Genomic DNA, 18,105 nt, shown 5'->3' on the forward strand with positions numbered 1-18,105 from the left:
CATACACACATACACACACACACACACACACACACACACACACACACACACACACACACACACACAAAGAAGACAAAGAAACACAAAGTGTAGTGGTGGGTGCTTATATTGTAATACTAAGTTAAGACTTTGCTTCAGTACCTACCTCTCTGTTGTCTCTAACCAAGATATATTGCAGAACAAAAATCAAGTCTCAAATGTACTTTACTATGATCATTTTTATTAGCATATACTAGTTGCACAGACAGGTTTCATTGTGATAGTTCTACCCATGTGTCACAAGGTGGATGTGTCACATCCACCTTCCCCCACCCTCATTCTTCCACTACCCACTCCCTCTTAAAACAATTTAAATAAGTTGAATTGTTCTAATTTCATATCGGCAAATAGACTATCAACCATCTTCATCTTACTTCATCCTTATCATTACCTCTCCCCACTTCTGCTGGTACCCACCTCTTCACTGCAGCCTCTTTTACTTCCCTGACTTTTTTTTTTATGCTGGTCCTGAGGCTTGAACTCATGGCCTGGGTGCTGTCCCTAAGCTTTTTTGCTCTCTACCACATGAGCCACAGCTCTACTTCTGGCTTTTTTTTTTTTTAATAGTTTATTGGAGATAAGAATGTCAAGGACTGCCCTGCCTGGGCTGGCCTTAAACTGTGATCCTCAGATCTCAGCTTCCTGAGTAGCTAGGATTACAGGCATGAGCCACCATCGCCCTGCATTTTTTTTAGTGTGTATTAATTAAGCCAACACATTTTTCTATAGTGTCTCAAACCTGTGTATATTTTGTTTTGCTCAAAATAACTCTATTGCTTTCTCTTCCTTTCAATCCCTCCTAGTCATCTAGTGATCAACAGCTTTCAATAAGGTTCCTTCCACTGCTTTGAGATACAGTTGCAATGGATTTCAAGTCATTTATGCTCCAACTTTCATTTTCCCTCTCCTCTTCATCCTCCTATATAGTTGCATAGTTAGAATCATGGTCTACATGTATGTGTATGGATGTGAAAATGGATACAGATATATAGAGAGATACAGATAGATACATATACCTTTGTATAAGTACATACAGATATTCATAACTTTATGTGCATGTATACATGTTTATGATTAAATATGTCTTTGAAGTCTAGCTTCCACATATGTTCAATATGATCCATTCCAGTTCTATCCATTTTCCTTCAAATGACATGATTTCATTATTTATGGCTTTGAAATATTCCACAGTGTATCTGTACCATATCTTCTTTATCATTCATCTGTTGTTGGGTATCTAACTCAGCTAATTCTACCCTCTGGCTACTATGAACAATGTGGCAATAACCCCAAGTATGCAGGTATATTTCTTTTTTTTTCCACTCATGGAGCCTGAACTCTGGGCCTGGGCGCTGTCCCTTAGCTCTTCAGCTCTAGCCTAGCGCTCTATCACTTGAGCCACAGTGCCACTTCCAGCTTTTTTCTGCTTATGTAGTGCAGAGGAATCGAACCCAGGGCCTCATGCATGCAAGGCAAGCACTCTACCACTGAGCCATCTTCCCAGCCCCATCAGTTATATTTCTTGTATATTGATTTACTCTCCTTTGGACATATGTCCAATGGTAATATAGAAAGGCCATAAAGTAAGTCTATTTTGGGTTCTTTTGAGGACCCTCCATACTGATTTCATAGTCGTTATAGTAGGTTACATTCCTGCTAGCTGTGTATGAAGGTTTCTTTTACCCTAACATGTATTGTTGTCTTCTTGATGATTGCCGTTCTGACCAAGATGAGATGTATAAGTGTAATTTTTTACTCTGGGTTCTCAGTATATAGACATGTTAATATACTTTTACGTGGAAAAGATGAATCAGAAGGAAAAGGTTCAAAGGTTCTAGAAATTGGGTTTGTTTCCTCCATAGAAGTAGTACTTAATTCAGTGAAAGTTCTTACTTCAAGAAGTAATTGTTCCTGCAATCCTAACTACTTAGGAGGCTGAGATCTGAGAATTGTGGTTTGAAACCAGACCAAGCAGAAAAGTCCATAAGACTCTCATATCTCCAGTTAGCCAGCAAAAGTTCAACAACTCAGGTATGGCTCAAGTAATAGAATACCCACCTAGAGTAAAAAAGCTAAGTGAGGGTCTGAGGCCCTGAGTTCAAACCTTATCACCAGCAATAATTAAACAAACAAATATGTAAATGTAGTCATCACCCTCCAGCTATAATGGTCTCCAAAGATGACCACGATGCCACCAATGTTTTCTGTCTTCACATACAAGCCAAGCCTCCAAAGACAGTGGTGTTAATTATTTTCCTCCTTTTGAATCAGGATTGGCCCCTTGTTCTAACCAATAAAATATGTATGTCACAGTGAATTTCTGAGTTTTAGGGATGGGGTATCTGAAGGTTTGTTTGTTTGGGGTTGGTTGGTTTTGGTGACACTAGAAATTAAACTCAGGGCCCCACATGCTAGGCAGGTACTTGACCACTTGAATCATGCCCCAGCCCCTGTTTGTTCTTGACACAGTGTCTCATTATTGTAGCCCAACCTTTTCATAACCCTCATAATTAGAACGGGGGCACCAAATTTTGAGAAAGCACAAGCCCATGGGGAAGAGAAGAGAGGTTCCTGATCAACAGCTGGCTGAGCTCCAGGACAACAGCAGCCACAGGATGACCAGACATGTTGATGATTCCTGTCAGATCTTCCTTCATCTAGAGCAATCAAATGGCTGAAGACGCAGCTGATACCACATGCAGATGAACCCCCATTTCTGGTCCATTCAGCCTACACAATTATGAATGATGTAGTGGCTGTTTTTGAGGTCATCACATTTCAGAGTTTTATGTGATAGCAATAACTATCTAGCAGTAGATTATTGTAACAGAAGCCTCAAATATGACATATTGGCTTTAGGACTGGCTGGCAGGCGGGGACCACAAAGGGCCTGGGGAAAAAAAAACCCACCAAAGAAACTTGGAAGGAGATCGATGAACCTGTTACTGGAAGCTGAAGATCTGGCAAGGGGTCCTGTGCAGGCAGAGGGCTTTGTAAAGCTGCTACACATGAATAAGCATGTCTGCAGCAGTGTGCGAGTCAGAAGAGCAACTGATGGAAACAAGGACCTGGGAACTGTGTCTTCCAGACTACAACAGTTGGCTCTTGAATGTCTCTCAAAGGCCAGCGTGTTAAGGGCTTGGTCCCAGGAAGGTCCTGCTCAGAGGTGATGGGAAGTCTTTAGATCATGGGAATGTGATTTCCAAAGGGCTTGTGGGACTCTGGTCTATTCTTCTTCCTTCTTTTGCTTTCTGACTGCAAGTGAAGCAGATTTTTTACCAAATGTTTCTGTCATGATGTAGTAACTCACCTCTCCTTTGCTTTCTCTGTGTGTGTTGGGGGGGGGGGGTGGGAAAATTCATCATGCTAGGCAATCACTTCAACATTGAACTATCTCACCAGACATTTTCTCTTTATAAGTTAATTATCTCAGGAATTTCTTCCAATGTCAGAAAGTTATCAGTACATAGGCAAAATGTTAAAAGTGACCATAGGCAACTGATTAACCAGAGCTCATGCCCATAGCTCTTGCTATTCAAGAGGCTGAGAACTGGAGGATCATAGCTCATAGCTATCTTAGGCAGAAAAGTCCATGAGACTCTAGTTCCAATTAACTAGCAAAAAGTCATACTGAAGGCTGGATCAAATGGTTGAATACCATCTGTGTGCAAGCAAGCTGAGTGAGCATGAGGCCCTTAAACACCAATACCAACCTCTTCCTCTCCCCTCCAAAAATAAATTACAATTTGCTGTCAGTTAGCTATCTATGAGGATATATCAGTACAGTGAAGGATAAACCATCTTTTCCAAAAAAAAATCAATGTCAAGTTTGGGAACAATGTTTAGGAAACATAAAGTTCTAAGATCAACAAAAGGTTTTCAAAGAATGAAATAGACTTATAACAAACAACCAAAAAGCAGGGAGCAAAAGACTTTTTCTAGTCAACTCCTAGAGGTGGAAATGATAATAAAATGTTTTTTGGGGTTTTTTTGTTTGTTTGTTTTTGGGGGGCGGGGGGGGTCTGGTTGTGGGGCCTGAACTCTGGGCCTGGACGCTGTCCCTCAGCTCTTCAGCTCAAGGCTAGCGTTCTACCACTTGAGCCACAGCGCCACTTCCAGCTTTTTTTTTTCTGCTTATGTGGTGCTGAGGAATTGAACCCAGGGCCTCAGGCATGCAAGACAAGTGCTCTACCACTGAGCCACCTTTCCAGCCCAATAAATTTTTTTAAATAATTTTTATTTTTATTATAAAGGTGATGTATAGAGGAGTGACAGTTACATAAGTCAGGTCATGAGTACATTTCTTTTTGGACAGTGTCACCTCTTCCGTGGCTCTCTTTCAGTTTTTCCCTCCAGTTCCGTGCCTTCAAGTTGTATAGTTCATTTTGATTGTTCATTTGGTTGTTTTTGTAGGTCACTGGGTTTTATGGTGGTTTGTTACTGCCAATATATAACTGACACACAAATGTGAGGCAAATCTCCAGCAGTGAGGCACCTGTGCACATTCAATCCCAGAGAACTTCATTTTAAGCTCATTTATATTACCTGATTGTCTAATTCTTCCTGGGATATAATTGCAAATTATCCAAGCCACACTTGCAAGAGGATCAGAAAGGAAAAAAAAAATTAATTTCATTAATCGCTGATTTATCCACATCAACCTGATTTCCACCCTGGCTTTTCTCGTAATGCTTTCTCACACATGAGAAAAACAAAGCTCAAGGTCAAAACTGGCAAAGAGAAACTAAGAAGTTTTTGTTGAGTTCCTACCTCCCCTTGTCAGAAAGGCTTTGCTTGGTGCTGAGAAAAGAAGGAATCTCAGAGCTCAAAATTCTTACATAAAAAGGTAAGGAGCTGGAAGTTGGTGGCTCACACTTTTAATCCTAGCTACACAGGAGGCTGAGATTTGAGGATGGTGGTTTGAAGAGAACCTGGACAGGAAGTCAGTGAGACTCTTATCTCTAGTTAACCACTAAAAAAAAGCCAACAAGGGGAACTGTGACTAGAGTGGTAGAGCACCAGCCTCGAGTGAAAAAAAAAACTAAGGAACATTGTCAGGCCCTGAGTTCAAGTTCTGGTACTGCCACAAAAACTACAACAATTTTAAAAATCAGAGTTAAGAGCTAGTGAGCCAGACTTAGCCAGCCATGTCATGTGATTTGCTCATCTCTTTCCATTCTCCCAGTAACAGTGGCTAAGTAGCCACCAACTGTGGGCTGTCTCCAAGAATATTTATGCAAAACCTGAGGATTGAATACACAGAGGGTGTGAGTGTCCCAGGGCCCTTTCTACAGTCCTGTCTCCGCTTGGATTCTAAGCAGAGGAATATTACACAAAGAGGCCTGTAGTTCCTGAGTTCCAGGTCCTCGATGCTCACCAGACCCAGTGCCGGCCGTCACTGTCCTGTCCTCTGACCATCGCCTCCAGACTCCCAGGGCCTGTGTGATTCTCCACTTAGCTTTCTGAAGCAGCTGCCCTTGGTCAATTCTTAGGTTCTACTTTCAGTGGCTACAAGTGGGTAATCTCAAAGGTGAAGATCCCAGATTCTTAGCATCTCCAACAAAGAATTAAATGTAGCTGGGTGCCAGTGGCTCACACCTGTAATCCTAGCTACTCAAGAGGCTGAGATCTGAGGATTGCGGTTGGGCAAGAAAGGCTGTGAAACTCTTTATCTCCAATAAACTACTCAGAAAAAGCCAGACATGGTGCTGTGGTTCAAGTGGTAGAGGGATAGCTTTTGAGGAAAAGAAGCTCAGGGACAGCATCCAGGCCCTGAGTTCAAGCCTCAGGACTGGCAAAAAATAAACAAATGAAGACACATGCTTAAAGTGGCAAGGCAAAGACTTTAATAGAGAAAGCATGCTATTAATGCAAATAGCAGAGTCGGGCTCACAGCTAAAGACCAAGCACATGGTCACGAATTTACTTTCCATACAGCAGTGAATCTTAGCTACTCAGAAGGCTGAGAGCTGAAAATATGGGTTAGACGCTAGCCTGGGCAGAAAAGGTCTTGAGTCTCGTATCTCCAATTAACCAGCAAAAAGCTGGAACTAGAGTCATTGTTCAAGTGGTAGAGCTCCAGGCTTGAATGAAAAAGCCAAGCCAGAGAGCTTTTCTAGCACTTTTCAATCTCATAGGATTTTGGAGAGTGTGGGAAGAGTTTGTGGTAATCATACTAGGATGATCTTAGGGAAATGAGGGATCATAACTTGGCAGATTTGGGGAAGGGGTCTGAACATGTACAAGGCTGCCATCCCAGGGCCTCAAGTATGTATGTATGAGATACAACCCACATGCATGAAGCCTTATGTAGAAGTTTGTTGTGCAAAGGTCAGGCTAAGGATGTAAAGGAGTTCACTGCATAGATGCCTTGGTTTGGTTAGAACTGGCTTTGAATTTTTATCCCCCTGCAGAGAAGTCATAACACAAACCAACCCCTTAATACCCACAGGAGAGGAACTAGGAAGGAGGTAGAACCCATGGGTGTCTCCAAGGTCAGGACTAGAGGAATCCATTTCAGCATTCTTTCCCTATAAGTAACCTGCCTCAGTAGTAGGGAGGGTATCTGGCAAGATGAAGTGACATTCTTAAAGATTTGAACTTCAATCCATAGCCTCAAGGGAGTCTTGAAGATTTATAGAAGGAGTCTATAACAAAGGCAGTTTTGTCAGGGGAGGGAAAGTGGGAGAAATGGAGGGAGGGGATAATGATACCCAACAAGAGTTGTACTCATTTCCTTTCTTAGGTAACTGTAACGCCTCTGTACATCAACTTTACAATAAAAATGTAAAATGCAAAGGCAGTTTTGTTAGAAAAGGTCAAGATTACTTCTGCAATGAGACTGATAGGTATAAAGGGGATTTAGGCCAGGTCCCATCTCCTTGCAAGGAGAATTGGGGCCTCTATTAACATGCAAGTTCTTTCTTTTCACATCTTAAGGAGGTGATTAATTCTAAACCAAACAGCTACAGATTTTAATTCGTCAGAACAGAAAGATGAGGTAGGATTGACTGATGCAGGCAGGGCTTTGCTTTCCAAGTTTTTGTGACAACTGTGACATGTCTGCATTCTTAACATGACTAGTGATGAATGACATTATGGAATGAAGAGGTTACCTTCAGTATTATTAATCTCTCATGTACTGAAAGCAATGGAGTGCCTTTTTTTTCTTTTTTGCTAGTCCTGGGGCTTGAACTCAGGACCTGAGCACTGTCCCTGACCTTCTATTTGCTTAAGGCTAGTACTCTACCACTTGACCACAGCACCTGTCTGTCTTGTTCTGTGTATGTGGTATTGAGGAGTCAAACCCAGGGCTTTATGCATGCCAGGCAATTATTGTACCACTGAGCCACATTCCCAGGCTCAGTAGTGATTTTCAATGTGCACCTAGAAGTACCTGTTCTCACCTTCATTCTGCCAGAGACATCCATTTGCCTCTAAGAGGACCTTGAAGAAGTGCACAGTAAGAATTGATTTTCATGGGGGGAAAAAACAAGAGTTGAATTTCAGGGGTTTTTTGTTGTTGTTGTTTTGTTTTGTTTTTGTGCTCCTACTGGGGCTGGAACTCAGGGTCTGGGTACTGTCCCTTAGCTGCTTCACTCAAGGCTGGCATTCTACCACTTGTCCATGCCTCCACTTCTGATTTTTTGGTGGCTACTTGGAGACAACAGTCTCCTGGACTTTTGAAGGCTATAATCCTCAGATCTCAGCTTTCTGAAGGATTTTTCAAGAAGAATTATAGGGATGAGCCACCAGCATGCAACTGATCTTCAGTTTTAACTACAAAAGAAATGGAATCTTGAACCCCTAGAAATACACTAGTTTGGGTATGAGTATATAAACCAGGCTAGGCAAGACCAATTATGCAGCTTTGCTGTGTGTTGAAAGTTAGAAAGAAAATGGGAGTGATGAAAGGAAAACCTTTCCCCTCTAGCCCTGGCAGAATAGGAAAAGGAAAGGGATGGAAAACAGTGAAGACATCCACTGTCAGGGTCCTGAGCCTCTGTCCTTCACTCTCACCTTGAGGTAGACAGATGTAGGGCAGAACACTCAGGTGGCTTTAGGAAATGGGTTACTGGTGTACCCACTACATTAGATATGCAGGACCAGTAAGGTTGGATACCATGTCACGGTTGATATCTTGGAGGAGAAAAACAAGGACAGACTCAAAAAGTTAAAACCAGGAAGAAAAAAGAAAACACAGATCAACTCCTGTCTCACCTTATCTCCTTTTTAATGTCGTTACAAGATTAGGAAATATAGGAGGTGATATCTAAAAACCTGCCTACTCCTTTCAAATATAGGAGAGGCTAATCCTTTGAAATGATTTTTTTTAATGTGGGGAGTCTTCCCAGATGGACAGACACAGAAAGAGTGAAAAGACCAGTCTGCCAAAAGGAAGTCCTTATGGTTACCTGAATTTGAGGTGATCCTCACCTATCTCAATTACCCCAAACCATTGTCTCAGGATGAAGAAACTACTAGACTGACCTATGCACCTGGATTCACCCAGTTCCAAAAGTACAAAAACTACAGATAGGAACCATCAGTGTGAGTCTTTAAGTCCCGTCTCCTGCATAGGAAGCAAGAAATGTTTTTCTGGTTTGGGTTTTTTTTCCATTTCTCCATACTTTAAGCATGATAAAAATAAATAGATCCTTGATAAAATAAATCCTTGCTAAAGTTTTCACCTTGTGAGACTCTCCTTTCTGTGAAACCCCCTGAAATTCTTTTTTGTGGGTAATCCTAAGGACCTGTGACAATGCTGGAAACTGGGAGGTTGCGGGAGCCCTCATCCATCCTCTGATGACAGCACCCCAGAGCCAGGGCTTGTCCGATAATGCTTTCGAAGCTATGGGAAACGTGGAGCGTGAGGACTCATAACCCAAGCCCAATGTGAGAAGCAGGAAGAATTCACTGTATGTGCCAAGGTCCAGAGGAGGGCTCAGCCCGTCTCCAACTGAAGATGTAATCTCCTTCTCATGACCCCAAGGTCATGGGAAATTCCCCAAATCTGAACTAGTGAGAGATCTGGAAAACAGATCTCCTCTAGGTCTTCTGCATTCCCAATGCATGTGGGGCTTGTAAGGAAATTCAAATGGTTTTATGAAAAATAATACAATCTGGATTTTCTTCTTATAATAGCCCCCACTGTAACCACTGGAGAATCCATTTCAAGACACCTCAGACACTACCAAACCCTATGGATACATACTAGGTTCTTTTTCCCTATATATACATACATACATGTGATTAAGTCTAGTTAATACCATTGTACAGTATGCTGCAATAAGAGACTATGTGAATGTGGTCTTTCTTGAAAGAGACAAGACAAATATGAATATTGGGGGTGGGGTGAAGGTTGACCACAGTCAATAGAAATAGGAGGCAGGCCTACATGTAAGAGCGAGAGCTCAGTAAAGTTCTCCCTTTTCTTTTTTGGTGTTACAGATGTAGCATGCAAGGAAGTGTAATTACTCTCCATTTAAAAAAACATACTGGCAGATATTAACCAGGAGAAAGTCAAAGTAGAGGTGTGACTCAAGTGGTAGAGCACCAGCCTGGCAAAAATGCCATGATCATGTATATAGCACTTTATATAGTTCACGGTGGTTAAGTAGAGTCCCATATTTAACACAACTACTAATTTTTCTTTTATATGATAGCTTCTGAAAACTCTGCCTAAGAGAACCAAAGTCATGGTTATTATGCATTGATTTCATAGCAAGAATTCCAAAGTTACATTAGAAAGTTAACTCCACATGAATCCATCTTTTATTTCCCATTTCTAAATACAGTGGTGTCCACCACTAAGTGGCGCTAAAAGCAACAAAATACAGTTTACCTCCAAAAAGGCAGGCTACCCATGTGGAGTTAAATCCTTTTGTTTTCTGAACCATTTATGAACACTTAAATTGAGTAGGGGTACAGAAAGAAGGAAGCTTTGTGTCAACCTATTGCTGAGTTTTGGTGTTTGCCTTCACCCACTAAGGAATTACATATCACCAGGGCAGGTTCACAGCCACCAAGCAACACCACAGGACCCCAGGGGACCCTTTCCTATCTGTGTGTCTGTCTGTCTGTCCATCTTTGCACTGATACTGAGACTTAAACTCAGGGCCTGGGTGCTGTCATTTTAACTTTTTCACACAAGGCTGGTACTGTACCATTTGAGCCACAGCTCCACTTTATAGACTTTCCTGCCTGGACTGCCTTCAATCTTGGAACCTCAACCCAGCCTCCTGAGTAGTTAGAATTAATGCTCACCTCTTTCCAATTTTTCAACCACCTCTTTCCAATTTTTCAACCACATATGAGCATTACAATAGTGAAGGGAAAGGCTCTAAAAGATTACCATCTGGGCAAATGGTTTAAACACACACACACACACACACACACACACACACACACACACACACACACACACACACACACACACACACACACACACACACACACACACACACACACACACACACACACACACACACACACACACACACACACACACACACACACCAGCTTCAGCCCTCACAAAATCCCATATTGCCAGGTTTCTTGATTGTGGCTTTTAATCAAAATGCAGCCAGCTGCCTGTATTTAACGTTAATTGCTAAGCTCTCCATCTCAGCCAATCAGTCTCTTCCTGAGCTGGCACTGTAACAACAGCAACAAAAATATGAAACTCTCTTCCTGACCCAGTTTAGTGGGGGCGAAAAGGAAGAGGAGAAAAAAAAAATCCTTGTAGGATTTGGTCAGTCTTCCATGGAAGGACATGTCTCTGGCTTTGTAAATAAAACAACATCTGCACCAGCAATCTTCACTCCACTTTGAAGATGAATAGTGTTTCTCTACAAAAGCTCCTCTCTTTCTCCCCCTCCTACCAAAGAGCAATATTTGAATTTTAAAGGGGCCAGGATCTGGCTGATAATGGGATAGGAACAGGGGTGGCACCGACATAATCATATTTCTTTCCGTTTTCTTGTTGTTTTTGATGCCAATCCTGGGGCTTAAACTCAGGGCCTGGTTGCTGTCCCTGAGCTTGCCTTTTTGTTTTGTTTTGCTTTGTTTTTTGGTTCCTGAGCTTTTTTTGCTCAAAGCTAGTTGCTTTACTACTTGAGCCACACACAGCTCCATTTCTGGATTTAGGGGAGGTAGTTAGTTAGAAATAAAGAGTCTCAAGGACTTACCTGCCCAGGATGGCTTCAGAAAACTATCCTCACATCTCAGCCTCCTGGGTAGCTGGGTAGCTAGGATTACAGACATGAGCCACCAGTGCCAAGCACAATAACCTAATGACCTTTCTTTCTTTGCAAGTCTCTCTCAGTATGCTGGAGTTACTTCTTGTTCTTGAGTCTTCCTGCAATTTGGACACAGTTTCTCTCTTCTCTTGGATGGCTAACTGCTCCAAATAGTCTATTCCAGACTCTTCATTTTCCTCAGGGAATGGATACCTTGGACCTCCTTTCTGGACTGGAATGCAAAGAATCTAGCTTCACCAGAGTGAATTGGAGACAGAGACCACTTCTTTCTTTCTCTCCCTTTCTCCACCCCTCCCTCCATAAACAGTGGGCAATACGGAGGTCTTCCTTAGAGGACCTAACAATCAGCCCTGCTCCGAGCCCAGGAGGTGGTGAGTGCTCCCCTTGGCTCACTAAGAACCTCCCACAGCAAGTACACCTTGAGCCTGGAATTCAGAGCTGATGAGCTTAATTAGCCTGGCCAGCCTCAAATTAGTCACAGTCCTTAGCAACCAGGTTTTCTCTTTCGAGTTTTGTACATTACAGGCAACCAATATTCAACCCAGAGCTGATTAAATTCTATCTCTTCTCCATCTTGGTTTATTTAACTTGCTGTAATCAGGAGAGTGAAGGAGAAAATACTTCAGCTCTTTGGAATCAGATGTAATTGAACTAAGTGTGTAAATACTGCTATTACTAGATATAAAACTTACCCAAGCTGACTTCAATTTCAAAATGCTAAGAAGTGTCAGTTGATGAAGCAGCAAATTAATTAACAAATGATGTCATTTAAAAAAATCCTTTCATAAGCAAAAATAAAATTTTTGTGCTGGTACTGGGGCTTAAACCAAGGCCATGGTGCTGTTTCATTCATGGCTAGTGCTCTATCACTTGCGCCACAATTCTACTTACAGCTTGTTGCTGGCTAACTGGAGATAAGACATTCATGGACTTTTATGCCTGGCATGAATTTGAACTGCCATCTTCAGATTTCAGCCTCCTGAGTCACAGGCATGAGCCACTGGCACCCAGCCAAAGTAAAACTTTTAAATAGGAAACATGTGTCACATGACCTGAAAAGTTTTACTCACTTTATGGGAACATAAGAGGCAGTCCAAATGAACCATGAATGTTTTGTCAGGGTCCTTGGAAGGAAATGAATTCAGTCATTTTTCTTTATTTTATGACACACACACACACAAAAAATAACTCTCCAAGATTCTTCTCATCGCTGCATCCAGCATTCCTTCTTTAGGACCCATTTATGGCCACCCCCTCCCCTCTTCTGCCTGCCTACCTTTCCTTTATAAAGGAGCAAAGCCTAAAAGGAAACCGCCCACCAAGCACACAGCTACAACAGGGAGACCCCACTGTCAAGCATGCACGCTGCTTAATTGCATTAATTTCATCTTTCCAGGCTGTTCCCATCACCTGGGGTCCCAGAGAAAAAAGAGGAACAAAGCAAAGCCCACAGCCACAGAGACATAGATCCCTACTGTTGCTTCTCGCTACCACTCCTCCACCTCCAATTCTTCCATCCAAGTTGCAGAAGCAAGAACATTAGAAGGTCTAGGCCCTGAACCCTGGCTCAGCAAAGGCTAAAAACACTGCGGGTTTGAACGATCTGAAAGGCTGAGTCTTCACAGGCCTTGGATTACATTATAAAAGGTTTGCAGTTTGGCAAATGTGATGGTTGATGGTAGCAAGAGAAACAGCTGGCTGCCTCCTCCACTGTCAACCAAAATCCTTTATCACAGACTTTCTTAACAAGGCTCAGAGGGGCTTCCTTCAAGGAATAACTAATTCCTACTGGTGTTGAAATGGGCATTTGCAGGTTATCTAGCAAAATTAACAGTTAAAACATTCTAGTTTGGTGAATGGCTCATGCCTGTAATATTAGTTACATAGGAGGCTGAAATCTAAAATTCTCAGTTCAAAGTCAGCCCCAGCAGACAAATCCAAGGGTCTCTTATCTCCAATCAACTAGAAAAAAGCCAGAAGTAGAAACATGGCTGAAATGGTAGAGCACCAGTCTTGAGCAGAAAAAGTTAAGCAAGTACACAAGGTCCTGAGTTCAAGCCTCAACACTAGCACCAACCTCCCTATCCCACTCCCAACACACAAAAGTTCTAGTTTAGGAGTAAAGAAGGATTTGTATAACATTGTTAAGAACCTCCTCATGTTATTCTATAGTAAGTTAGATGCAAATGATCATGATAGTTAATAATTCCCACTTAAGGAGATTCAAAGAATTGCTCCCACTTTCCAAATCAGAAAACTGAGGTTTTGCAGGTAGAATAACTTACCTAAGGACTTGAAAGAAGTAGGGTTGTATTCAAACTCAGGCAATTTAGTTACCCAAACACACTACTCTCAACTGCCCTGCTAGGTGGCCAGCATAAATTGTATACTTAAACTGTTTCACTTTAACAGCGCAGGAAACAGTTTGAAAAAAGAGCCTATGACTGCTGCATCTAAATACATTTGGCCTAGAGTTGACTCTGTACAGGCCTTAAGTTTGCCCTAATGTTTTCTCTACACATGGAAAAATTGTAACCTAATTTGGTTCATAAGAGATTGTAACTTACATGTGTAATTGAAGCTTAACTAATCAATCACAACCAGACCAGAGCTACAACCAATCAAGTTCAATGTACCTTCCCTGTTTTCAGTATGTCTTGTCTTTTTTCTGGCTATAAATAAAACCTGTCCATAGGATATTCTGCTTGATTCTAGACTCAAAGTAAAGGCAAAAAATGTAGATCTGGTATACTTTTGTCTTCTAATATGCATGTCTGAAGGACTTCAGCAACTTTCAACATTTGGTCCCTATCCTAAAATCTTGTCTCATTTTTGTTGTCCTAATGTCTTCCAAAGCTGAACTCGTTTGTCTGGGAACTTCCAGAGAGTTCTTACTTCATTTTATTTTTTTCTCAAACAGAAGTTTCAGGAATTAGAAAAAAAATTCATCCTGAGGTTCCCAGAAAACCAAGAGCTAAAGAAGAGCTCACAACTGTAAGAGAACAATGGAGTAAATAACATTGACTATGATGCATTGTACTTAATCTGACTTCTGGAATTGTACAACTACTTTGAAAATGAATAAAAACATACAAATATATACATATATATGTACACATCTGTGTGTGTATACACACACACACACACACACACACACACACAGAGACAGAAGCAGAAGAATAAGCAAGTATGGGTATTTGCCATTATGCTCTGATGTTACTTAAAGTGACATTACTTAGTGACACTGCTGTTGAGGTGGGATAAATAGGAAAGGAGATAGGGAAATTACATTATTAGGGAAATTACATTATTTTTGCCACATATAAAAAGATCCAGGCTAGAACCTGAAACCAGGAAGCAGCTAAGAAAACAATCAAGCTTTTTCCTTTAAAGTAATGTTAAAAGGGCTGGGAACTTAAAAGGGGGACTTCTAGATCTGTCCTCTCCTTTGAAATGGTAAAAAGTTATTAACTCTCTGTGAATGGGTAGACAAAAATATGAGCTTATCTGAAAAAGGAAACCCATAAAATCACCTATATGTCCAAGTGGATACAAAAGCAGGAAAATAATACCACCCATCTTTGCCACCCAGAACCACCATCTAATGACTGAGAGCTGTTAAACTTGACCATGTGAATTCTCTCAGCTCAGACAGAATAAAACCAGCAGCAAACAGCTGCCATTAATGTTCTCTTTCCCCTACTTTAACCTTATTACAGTAAAATAAATTTCCCTTAAAACTTTCACCTAGGTAGTGAGACACCCTGAAATGCTTTTCATTAATGTATTTCAAGGACCTGTGACTTTTTATGACAGCTAAGAGGGAAGGTAGAACATAAACCAGCCGTCATGCAATCATCAAAGACCACGGGAGGAGAGAGGGGAGGGGCCGGGAGGAGGAGATATGGGAGGGACATCATACTATAAAATCTGCCTGTGAGAAGACTCCACAGGACTCTTCCTCTCAACACTTCCTTTTCAAGTAATCCTGCCTTTTAATTGTTTAATGGGTGGAGAAATGAACCCTACTCCTAGATAGTATCTGGGCAGATAAAGTTCAGTACATGAATGGTTAATTGAATCTGGTCAAGAAAATCACAAATAGGGAGGGCCAACAGTAGCCAGGCCCGAAATGACAGAAAGTAGCCAAAGGATAGAGGAAAGGTGTGCAGAGGACATAGCTAAACTAAATCTTAAGCCTACTTTCTTCAAGATTTTTAGACAACAGGGAGAATCATAAGAAACATTTAAAAGAAACAGTTAAAGTTCCTAACTCTAAACCTAATCTCTTTAAGACTGAGGAACTTTCAAGCAGAGGAAGAAATAGTTGAGGATCACAATTTGAAGCCAACCCGGGCAGAAAGTCCCCAAGTAACTCTTATTAACTAACCACTCAAAAACCAGAAATGGAGCTGTGGCTCAAAGAAATAAAGTGCTAGCCTTGAGTGAAAGAGCTCAGGGACAGCACCCAGGCCCTGAGTTCAAGCCTCCTGACTGACCAATAGCCAACCAAAAAAAAAAAAAAAAGCTTTAATAGGCAGGCACTGGTGCTCACACCTGTTGTAATCCTAGCTACTCAGGAAGCTGAGATCTGTGGATTGCAGTTCAAAGCTAGCCAGGAACATCTGTGAGACTCTTATCTCCAATTAGCCACCAAAAAACCAGAAGTGGTAGAGTGCTCACCTTGAGCTGAAGAGCCCAGGGCCAGTGCCCAGGCTCAGAGTTCAAACCCTACGACCAACAGGAAAAAAAAAAAAGCTTTAGCTAGCAGGGTGCCAGTGTCTCGTGCCTGTATTCCTAGCTACTCAGGAGGCTGAGATCTGAGAACCACACTATCTAGGCAGGGAAGTCCTAGAGACTCTTATCTCCAATTAACCACCAAAAAGCTGGAAGTAGAGCTGTGGCTCAAATGGTAGAACGCCAGCCTTTAAGAAAAAGGTTTGGCCCCTGAACTCAGGCCCCGAGTTTAAGCCTCTGGATTCACACAGACACATGCAACTAAGAAATGCTTTTTCTGAGCCCTGTGAAGTAACTAGGAAGTTCCTCAACTTTAAATCTCTATTTTTCTACTTTGGGATTGGATATATTCTCTGCTATCCTTTTATAATCATGTCAGGCTCGAGAAAAGAAGACTTACTAATAAATAAACTTTCCCTCAAACAACGTCTTTCTTCTTAACACAGCTAAAACCTCAGGAGACCACCTTGTACTTATTCTATTCACCTGTGATCACCTCTCTGCAATTCCTTCAAGACTAAACAATGACCTAATGGTTAACCAGACCACACCTGGGACTGTGTGAATGCTGCATACCCTTCTCACTCACTTTCTGCCCCCAAGTCTCTCCAACCTGAAGCCAGTATTTGTACCTCTGAGAAGACAGCTGAAGATGGATTTAAGTGCTGTCTTCTATATGGCTGCTACTTACTAAATCTCCTTTCTCTGTCCCTCACCATGCCTATTTGGCATGTAGGGCATGTATCTGAACCTAACTTAAGACTCCTGGACTTTGGGCCTAGTGTCTAAAATCCCACTTTCAATCTGAATACAGCTCAGGCCATTCAGGGACCAAGGATCTTCAGCTACTGCTCCTCTGATTCACTTCTCCCATGCTTACTGCAGCCCTTCCTGCTTTTTATCTTGTGTTAATGTAGCTAACTTCTTCCTGAAATCTCACCCTTGCTGGCACCCAGCCTCCTGCCCAGAGTAACTTCTCCTTGCTGTCTCTGCTCCCAAATCAAAGCCTAAAACAGGTTCTCTGAATTCAAGACCGCCTTTCTGATGCTGTGCCTGAGCTGACAAAGGTCTTGGATCTGTTTCTATTTGGTTGTTTTCAGCTCAAAGTAATTCTTAGTCCAGAGTGGCATGTCTCTCTGGGAATGGCATATATTCTTCTCTGCTATGATCTCCATAAGGGTACATAGTGACGGAATGGGTTGGCTTGAGGAGTGGTACTACTGGGGAATGGTGGCAACTGTGGGAAGTGGGAGGTCCTTACATCATTGCAGGGATGTAAGGACCTTTTCTCAGGAAGTACTTTGTAGGAAGTGGAGTCAAACCCCATCTCTTCTCCTGGCTCTGACCCTCTCTCAACTCAATCTCGTTTTTTCTGGTTTATGACCTAATCACCGTTTTATGCAGGCTTCATTGCTATCTGCTGTTTTTCCAAACTGAACAAACTGTGTATGAGATCAGCTGTTTGGGGTGTTTCATTATAATGTCAAAACTAATATTACATGGTTCCCTGGGTATTTCTCAGTGTAGGCAGTGGTTGGGGAAAGAGAACACTGGTAATAGGACTCTGGTTAACATTACAGATTATACTTTGTAAAGAGGCTCTCTTTACAAATGTCCCAAACACATATTTTGTATGTCTGTCTGTGCAATCCTCAAATGAATGGCCATTCCAGCCCATTGGGGATTTCCACGTGGCCTTCCCTTATCTGAGGGTAACCTCAGAGAAGGGCCAGACTCCAGACATCCTGGAGGTTTTCCAACATGGAATATTCTGCTCCCCATGTCAGGGAACAAGAGTGGTCCTGCTGATCTTGTTGCCACATGAGAACGTGGCCTAAGGAGGAGCTCGCTGAGGATGCTAGAGCCAGGCACATATCCCTTAGTCAGGCCACCAATGCTGCTTTCTCCCTGCTTTCGGCTGGGAACTATTGAGTCTCCTCTCAGCATTAAAAGAATAAGGAAGCCAGGTGCTGGAGGCTTGAATCTCTAATTCTAACTACTCAGGAGGTTGAGATCTGAGGACTGTGTTCCTAAGTCAAGGCAGAGAAAGTCCATGGGACTCTGATGC

Source organism: Dipodomys merriami, unplaced genomic scaffold (genome assembly GCF_024711535.1).
Source record: "Dipodomys merriami isolate MVZ:Mamm:240054 unplaced genomic scaffold, mDipMer1.0.p SCAF_22, whole genome shotgun sequence".
NCBI classification, from domain to species: domain Eukaryota; kingdom Metazoa; phylum Chordata; class Mammalia; order Rodentia; family Heteromyidae; genus Dipodomys; species Dipodomys merriami.